The following is a 9365-nucleotide window of genomic DNA, read 5'->3' on the forward strand; positions in this document are numbered from 1 at the left end:
CCTAACATGATATCTAGGGTGCAGTAAACATTTAATAAAAATGACTACTAGAATTATTGTTGTCAGAATTATGGCTATTAAAAGATGCAAAGGTTTTAATATAAATGTCTACATTTATATCTTGACCTCTTGTTAACATGTTACCAGTCTCTTTAACATTTTGCAGCCATGTTATTGGATGTCTGCTCCCATAGGGGAGGGGAGGGAAGTCGGCAAAGAGAACAGAATTGAGAACAAAGTTGAAAAGAATTGGTCAGCCTTGGCTGGACACGGATGGTCAAAGATTTGAAAGGCAGCGAATGTATAATTTCTACTCGTGTTGATGGGGGCCTTCTGTGGACTGCTGGAAGGAAATCTAATGTCTAAATACAGACCCCAGCATTTACAGACAAGGCTCCTTCCAGCTGGGAAGAGGAGAGCTTGGTACCTAGAGAGAGTAGACATGCCAAGGGAGAGCAAGAGGAGATGGAGGAAAATGAAGAAATCAGGGAAGAGGGGACTAGCTTCTAGAGTTCCTACCTAATGATACCCACAGGTGCGGGGGTTCTCACGCTGGCCTTTCGTATCCTTGAACATGCCCAGAATCAGTGCTGTCGACACAGCCCAGCATTTGTTTAGAAACAGGAACCTCTATCAATCACAGTACTAATACCACAAATAAGCGAACCCAAGACTACTTTGAAGTTAAACACATGTTCACAACTCTGTGAAAAAGCCTGCTGTCAGCACCCAGTCCCTATCTAACCATTCACTTCCTCTTACTTTTCTCGTGGGCATCCGAGTGCTGCGAGTCTGTCTGTGCAGGGAAGGAGGCAGCAGAAAAGGATTTTAAAAGTGAAACAAGAAAGAAGGAGAAAGTGAGGCACAGAGAGAAAAGGAGGGGTGAAGAAAGGAGGAGAACCCTCCTTACATGTTTTTTAGATTTATTTTTATGTGTGTGTGTGTGTGTGTATGTATGTATACACCTGTGCAGGTGCGCAGAGAAGTCAGTAGGGGGCGTCAGATCCCCTAGAGCTGTGGTTACAGGCAAATGTAAGAGGCAAGCTACAGGTGCTGAGAAACGCACCCAGTCCTCTGCAAGAGCAAGAAGCACTCTTCACAGCTAAACCATCTCTCCAGCTGCCCTCTCTATTTTCAAAATTAGATCCTTAAGAAAAATTCCAAATTCTCCATTGGGAAGTGTATTCAAAATATTCTGATTTTCTACTAATGACATTAAAAAAAAAAGAGCAAAGAACTGATGTGTGATTTTCAAAATTCTTTGATTCTGAATTCATTCAGCTATAAATCAGGTTTATTGCTTTAAAAGCTAGATATACTCTGAGGTTTTTTTTTTTTTAAGTGATGCAAAATATTCAATCGTAGGCCAAGAATCCCAAACCAGCCACAGAAGGCACGGAGAATGTGATGCAGCAGCTTTCAACTTGAAATATTCCAGTCCAAGGAAATTAAAAGTCTTTCATCTTTTTTCCCCAGTTAACTTTTAAAACATTTACAATACACTGCCCTAAATATTTCAAAATACAATTTGAATGTGATCAAATTCCATTTTATGAGTTGAAGGGTACAGATAAATATATCAGTTTTATTAGAACCCTCATATCCATTTGTTTCACGGATATTGGGAAATCATGTAGTGCTGTGTCTAATAAAAAGCTTCCAAAATATCAGGTGAAAAGCTTTTGGATACTTGGATTAATTCAACTCTAAAATAGAACTCCAAAATGTTCTCTGAAGAGATAACGTACCCGGCCTGAAGAAACTACAGAAGGGAATGCTTTTCAACGCACGCGCGCAGACACACACACACACACACACACACACACACACACACACACACACGGCACTAGACAGGGGAACGGCCTGTGAAGGAAGGGGTTTAAAATAGTTGAGACAAACAACCTCCTTGGGCTGGAGAGACAGCTCAGCTGGGAAAAATGCTTGCTACTTAAGCACGAGGAGCCGAGTTCCAATCCCCAGAACTCACATAAAGAAGCTGAGAATGGACACACACACACACACACACACACACACACACACACACACACACCTGTAACACCAGCACTGTGGGAAGGAAGGAGCCAAGAGGCGAGCCTCACTCCGGGTTCAGAGCAGACCCTGACTCAAAGGAGTGAGGCAGAGAACAAGGCAGACATGGGAAATCCTGCTCTGGCTTCTGCACATGTACCTGGGGCAGGCACTGCCCACCCCCACACACGCATATGTGCATATCACAGAGAGACAGAGAAATGATGGGAGGGAGGGAGGAAGGGAGGGAGAGAGGGAGGGAGAGAGGGAGGGAGAGAGGGAGGGAGGGAGAGAGCTACTTGTAATGAACAAACAATACCAAGAAACACCTGTTACTCCCTTATGGAGGATGATATCATTTCTGAAATATTTTTTTGGTTTGGTTTGGTTTAGTTGCTATCAGTTGTTCCCAGGGCCTGGGCCACACTAGGCAAGCAAGTACTCTACCAGTGAGCTACACTTCCTAGTCCCTGAGACTTCTTTTGGTGAGATGGAAACATTGTGGTCTTTTTTTTGTTACCCATTCTTTAATGTTTTCACATGACTTTTCCTCATTTCCATGTTTTTGTTTAGTTATAAAGAAAACCTAAACACATACAATCTCTTTGCGTGGGTTCAAATCTAAGCGAATGCAGCCCCAAGAATTACTGTGAGACTAATCCGACCCAGTATAATAACACATACCAAAAGACACCAGGCTCTTTCCAGCTCCCTCCCCATCTCCACATGTCAGTCTGTCCACTCCACAGCCAACAAGGGCATCATAGCACTTCCCACAAGTGTGGCCATGGTTCCCTGGGGTTCACAAGACTCCTTCAAGGAAACCCACGAGGTCACGACTATTTCCATCATAATAATCCTTGTCAAAAGAAGTGGACTTCTGCAGAGGTCACAGAACATGTTAGGTCACAACAGATGGATTAGAGCCACAGGGTCAGAGATCCAGCCGCTTTCTTTTGAGCCACACATAAAAAGATACTTGCAAAAGCAAAGAAAATAAATAAATAAAAAACGCCAGTCTTCGAACTGTTTTGTTGTGGAAAGCAGTAATCTTTTTCATTACAATATGTTATTTATGTTAGACTCCAAGGGGATTCTGATTTTAAAATAAATACACATTTGAAAATTTTCTCCCTTTCTGGCTCTAAGATGGCAAGGATCAATGAGTATAATTCACATAAGCAAAAGGTCTTTAATATCCTCAGTGATTTCTGGGAGTACAAAGGCTTCTTAGACCACAATGTTTGACAATCGGTGATTTAGTATAATATCTGACACACGGTGAATACTTGGGGTGGGGCGGCATAGGAACATGCAGATTGCTCCAGAGAGCTAACAATAATTTTTAAATATGGAAACGACTGCAGAGTTCAACAGACAGACATGGTCAGAAAAGATGAGCTGTATCAGATTCCCTGAACCTGGTTGTTTAACATGGGGGAAAGGATGATTAGACGATAAAACTATATAACAGTTGTATTAAAATATACCCAGTGTGGCTGGGGCTGTGGTTCAGTTGACAGAGCACTTCCCTAACATGCATGGAGCCTAGGGTTTGTCCCCCAGATCCCCAACACCATGTGAACTAGGCAAGAGGGCACATGCCTATAATAGCAGCACTTGGGAGAGGCAGGAGGATCAGCTGTTCAAGGCCACCCTCAGCTATAAATCAACTTTGAGGCCAGCCTGGGCACATGAGACTCTGTCTCTAAACCAACAAGCAAGGCAGGGAAATATGATTTCAAGGAAAGCAAAAGCAGGCTGCACATCTGAGCACGGGTGCAAGTTGAGTCTAATTATCCGACCAACTGCCACTCCTGTGGCATTTAGAGAAAAGAAAAATTAATAATAAACAAATAAAAACACTTGCTTTGACTTCAGGCAACCTGTCCTTCTAAAGGGTTCTCTGAGATTTAATGGGCAGGTTAATTAAGCAGTGCACTTTCCTACATGGCTGAGCGCTCATAACCCCACAGCAGCTCACTGTGTCCCACGGCCCTGGCATTCAAGCCCTTCACCCAGTTTTTTTCTCCTAACATCTTATCTACCTTTCAAAGTGCACTGCAGATAACAGCTCCCCCAGAACATGTCCTTGAATTCTTTCCGTCCAGAGAAAGTTAAAATCCTTGTGTTTGTCTTGGCCCAGGTCCAGGGCAGCATGCTGTACATCCTGATGACATCCTTCCGGTTCACCCTCCTCTAGACCAGTAGGGCCTGGAAAGCAGGGCTCAGGCCTTACCTACCTGTGTTAGTTACTTGTCTCGCTGCTGGGATAAGAGGCCCAATAAATGCAACTTAAAGAGGGAAGGGTCTGCTTGGCTTCACAGTTCCAGGGAACACTGTCCCAGGAAGGTATGGGAGCAGAGGTGGGTTGGCCACACTGGAGAGGGGAGCAATGACCTCTTGTGCCTAGCTTGCTTTCTCCATTGTAGTCAGGCTGGCACCACGGCCCATGGAATGGTGCCATCCACATTTAGGATGAGTCCCCTGATTCACTACACTTTATGATCTCTAAACATGCTGAGACCTTTTTCTGTAACCTCATTGAGTTGACAATCAGAACTAGCCACACCACCCTCTGATCCTCAGTCCCTAGCACACTACCTCAGTACCTAGCACACTACCTCAGTACCTAACACATTACCTCAGTACCTAGCACACTACCTCAGTACCTAGCACACTACCTCAGTACCTAACACACTACCTCAGTACCTAGCACACTACCTCAGTACCTAACACACTACCTCAGTACCTAACACACTACCTCAGTCCCTAGCACACTGCCTATCAAAACACCATAAACACTTTTAACATCCACAAAGGCTAGCCAGTTACACAACACACACAAAGAGGGGAAATAAGATGAAGTATAACACAGCGGAGCATGAACGTGGTGGGGACATTCCATGTGGTTCCAGCAGTGAGTCCTTGGGTGTCTGTGTCAGTCTTGTCTCATCTGAAAAGAGAGGGAAGTTCTTAGCCCCTTCCTAAAAGCCTCTCTTGGAAAAACATTTAGGTTGTACCATCTTTGATTTATTGACTTACTTTTTATTTATTATCATTTGTGTATTAGGGTGCCTCTCTCTCTCTCTCTCTCTCTCTCTGTGTGTGTGTGTGTGTGTGTGTGTGTGTGTGTGTGTGTGTGTGTGTGTGTGTGTGCAGAGACATACATGTCACCTTTCACATGTGGAGCCAGAGGGCAACTTTCCAGAGTCGGTCCTCACCTTCTGGCTTGTTGAGGCAACATCTCTCTCATTTCTGCTGCATGCTGCATGCTCCAGGCTACAGCGCCCCGAGCTTTAGGCTGTCTCTAGTTTCTCCATCCCATCAGCCACAGGAGTGCTGAGATTACAGATGCACTCTATAGCATCTAGGTTTCTCACATTGGTTCTGGGGATCGAACTCAGGTCACTGGACTTGCACAGCAGCCACTTTCAGCTCTGAACTCCATATATCCCTAACTCCCCACCTTCCGTCCTTAGTTTCTATCACATTTGAAAGGATGCAAATTGCACGTGGTAGTAGCAAACGAAATTCCACAATGGAAAACACTCAAGAGGCAAAAGGTATAATAAAGTACGCATACATTATGATATATATTTAAAGGTTGATTATCAGAAAAGGACCAGGGAACGGAGACAAAGCAACAAGCTAGAATGGTTGTGTAATGTCCAGGCAGGCTCTGGGTGGCCATCTTTTAAAAGACATATGCCCATTAGCAAAAACACGTGTTTTCATTAGCAAAACAGAAGAATTCTGCAGGCCTAGGATTAGCTTTGGCAAAGGCATTGGTATAAACTAAGCCATTTCCATGTTCGTCCTGGCCATATGGTAAGAACTGAGATGTTGCCCAGAATCTAGCATGGCCGAGATGTGTGCATACTCCAAAAGAGGAGAAATACCAGGAGGCTGGTAGCTGTCTGAGATTGGATAGCTAAAGGCAATCTGATCTCGTGAACCGCTCCAGAGGGCAAAGGTCTCCAAGCATAAAGAGCTTGTCCCAGCCCAACACCATTCTAATCTAATTAGATGTGATCCTTTTGTCAGACACTGAAAACACCAATTTATTTCTCATTCATCAAACTGATTCAAACCTCCCTTATCAGATGTCTCATTTATCAAAGACTCCAAGGTCTATAACACCCAGACAATTCTTTGTGTCTGTTCTCTTTATACTATTATAATTTAGTTTTCCTCATTGGGGGTAAACTCTTAGCCTAGGGAAATCTCACCACAGAACCCAGAACTTTTAGCGCTGAAAGACACTGACTAATCTGACCTTGACCACATTAAGAAAACTGAGGCCCAGAGAACTCAAGGCCTTGGCCTGAGGCCACACAGTTCAACAGTGCCAAGAAAAGACTACCTTCAGGCCTTCCTTCCTCCACTCAGTGGGGTTTCCCAGAGGTTACTCAGGGAGGAGCAGGTCAGAGTAAGCCAGGGCAAGGGGAGGGACCATGCACAAGCTTACAGGAAGCAGTGTCCTTCTCCAGCCTTGATGTGACACCCTCAAAGTGTTGCCGGATCACTGAGGGCAGAACAATGACTTCACAGTGGCTACGTCCCACAGATGCACCATTGGACATATGCTCAAGTCTCATGTCACCAGAAATGGGGTGAGTTGATTCCTGACACAAGGCACTGATGGCATGGTGAGTTAGGGAGGGCATTTCATCCCAATGGTGTTTTTTTAAAAATATCCACAGCCTCCATTAGCCAGGAGAAAAATCCCAGAAAATAGATAACCTCCTTCTCTTAGGTACCTGGCTAGTACTCTTCAAGAAATGGTGGGTGGGAGGGGGGTGGGGGGGCAGGAGGACAGATTACAAAACCAAAGAAAGTCCGGACTGTCCTGGGTTGGAGGTCAGAGAGAAAGTAGACTGAGCGGAAAGCCACAGAAAAGGGCTGAGATGGAGGTAAGAGAAATCTGAAGTGGGTCTATATTCATGTGGTAGCTTTGGGACAGTGTTCATGTTTTATTTCTGTATCTGTGGTCATGGGGATGTCATCGTCCTTAGGGAGCTGGTTACGAATACACAGGATCTCTTAGTCCTAGCTAGGTGACTGCTCTGTGCATCAAAAATTGTTTCACTTTAATAAATAAAGAAAAACAGAAGAGTGCTATGGACTGGCAGGAGACAGCTAAGGTCCTTCCCTCTCTGAGGCTGCTGTTAGAGGCATTTATTTACCCCTCTCCCCCCCTTTTTTTTTCAAAAGCAGTTTCCACAAGCTTTCTTCTCGTGTATCTTGATTACCTATAAATCTTTTAATAGCACAGAGCATGGAGAATTTTCATCCATATGAACAGCACCCAGCTCCCTTTTTCCCCACAGAGTAAATGTTCAACAAAAATTCTGCCAATTGTGTTGGGAAGGTGACTCAGTTGGTAATGTGGCTTGCTGTACAAGCATAAGGACCCAAGCTAGATCTTCAGTATTCATATATAGATGAATATTAATATATAATATAGATGGATTAATATATACATACATATACATACACACACACACACACACACACACATATATATATATATATATATATATATATATATATATATATATATATATCCAGAAGTGGCAGCACACGCCTGTAATTTCCAACACTCAGGAGGATAACAATGATCCCTGGAGCTACCTGGTCAACTAGCCTAGTTCAAATTGGCAAGGTCTGTGTTCAGCAAGAGACTCTATTGCAACAAATTATGGTAAAGAGTGAATGAGAAAGACATCCAATGTTGACCTCTGACTTCTGCCCACATAAGTGCAAACACATGCATATGAATGCACACACACGACATGTACTTAACACACACACACACACACACACACACACACACACACATACACACATACACACACTTCTGGCCTCCAAAATTAATTAAATCCAATATCTGATAGCCTTGGGTCTCCTCTCCCATGCCTCTGCTCCTCACGACTTTGTTGCATGTTCGTATTTTGTCTAGCCTTGTCTATCATAGGAATACCCAGAGACAGAGAAGGCTCCCCTGTTCACATATCATTGTCCCAAGACAATGCTCTCCCTCTTATCTGGGGTGGAACTGGCTGGGAACCATGTGTGGTGAGGCCCAGTTCCCCTGTCCATGGAACTCACAAGCACACCTCGGAACAGTTGGAGTCAGCAACACACCTGCTACCTGCATTCTGCTGTGCTCCAGAATCTGCACCGTTTCCTCGTTCCTCAAGTTAAAACACATGAGCTCTGTTTGCACCCACAGTTCTCCCTTCCCAGCATCCAACAAACACACAGCCTTGAAGAAAATCTGTGCTCCACCATAGCCTGGCCTCCACTTCCTTCTCAGGATAGAACTGTGCCCAACCATCCACCCAGACTTCATGAACCACATTACCACCTCCAGGAGGCCTCCCTCAGACAACTGCCATGCTCCCTTTAAACAACTCTCTGTCTCCTTACAAGTAACAGCATCCTGCCCTGTGGAACCCATGTCCCCAGGAAATGACTCTGCTTTGGTACCTGTAACACTCGATTTTAATTTACCTACGGCCCTGACTATACCCAGGGCTCTTCACAAGCAGAAACTTTGCTTTATTTATTGTATGTTCTCAGGACATAGGAGAGCATGTGTCACAGAGCCAGCCACACAATAAAGGTTCACTGAACCAAAGAACCTGCTCAATCCCAATCTCCATGCCCTTCTAGTCTCAATCAGGTACTTCACAAGGAGGCAGACGTCTGGGATGTGCAGCAGCAGCTACCTATAGCCAATGGATGCAGGCCACAAAGTCATCCATCCAGCAGGTCCTTTGCCTTGTAGCTGGGAAGTCTTAAGTGGGCTCTCTGTAAACGAAGCTATGGCATGCTGGTGAAGCATGGAATGGTTATCTGCTGTCCCTGTGACTTTGCTGGGCCTCTGCAGCAAACTGTATGATTCCTAGCCTTCGGTCTTGTTGATCCCATCATCCCCACCCCCTCTGAGTATTAATGCCCAAAAGGAAGGACAAGAAATGAATTTAGGCAGCCAGACCAGCTGAATCCCTGGTGACTCTGGCTGACTCTGGGCAAAGAAGCTGAGACATCCTCCCAGCTCTCTCACAGCTTCTCTGCCAGCTCTCATCCACATGGCTGCTCTCGTTGGCACCTGACACTGGCGAAGCCTGAGGATGGACCCTGAGCTATATTAGTGGCATCACTATCTCACTGGTTCACCACACTAGAAACTTAAGGTTTGTCAATCACTGATGACTCCCTCCCCTGGCTCACATTCAGGTAAAAACCTTCTGTGATTGGTCAACTATTGATGATGCTATTGATCAGCCACTGAAATCCCCCTTAAACTTCCTCTTCCTCCCCTTTGG

The 9365-nt window shown here is 44.7% G+C and overlaps 1 long non-coding RNA gene across 1 annotated transcript; it reads right to left on the minus strand.

Moving 5' to 3' along the window:
* Nucleotides 1-1326: 1326 nt before the first annotated feature.
* On the minus strand, nucleotides 1327-5141 carry LOC114691847. The gene is made up of 2 exons (XR_003734283.2): nucleotides 4793-5141; nucleotides 1327-4732 (listed from the first exon to the last, which is right to left on the minus strand). It is a non-coding gene; the product is annotated as an uncharacterized LOC114691847 (long non-coding RNA).
* Nucleotides 5142-9365: the final 4224 nt, after the last annotated feature.

Source organism: Peromyscus leucopus, chromosome 7, assembly GCF_004664715.2.
Source record: "Peromyscus leucopus breed LL Stock chromosome 7, UCI_PerLeu_2.1, whole genome shotgun sequence".
NCBI lineage: Eukaryota > Metazoa > Chordata > Mammalia > Rodentia > Cricetidae > Peromyscus > Peromyscus leucopus.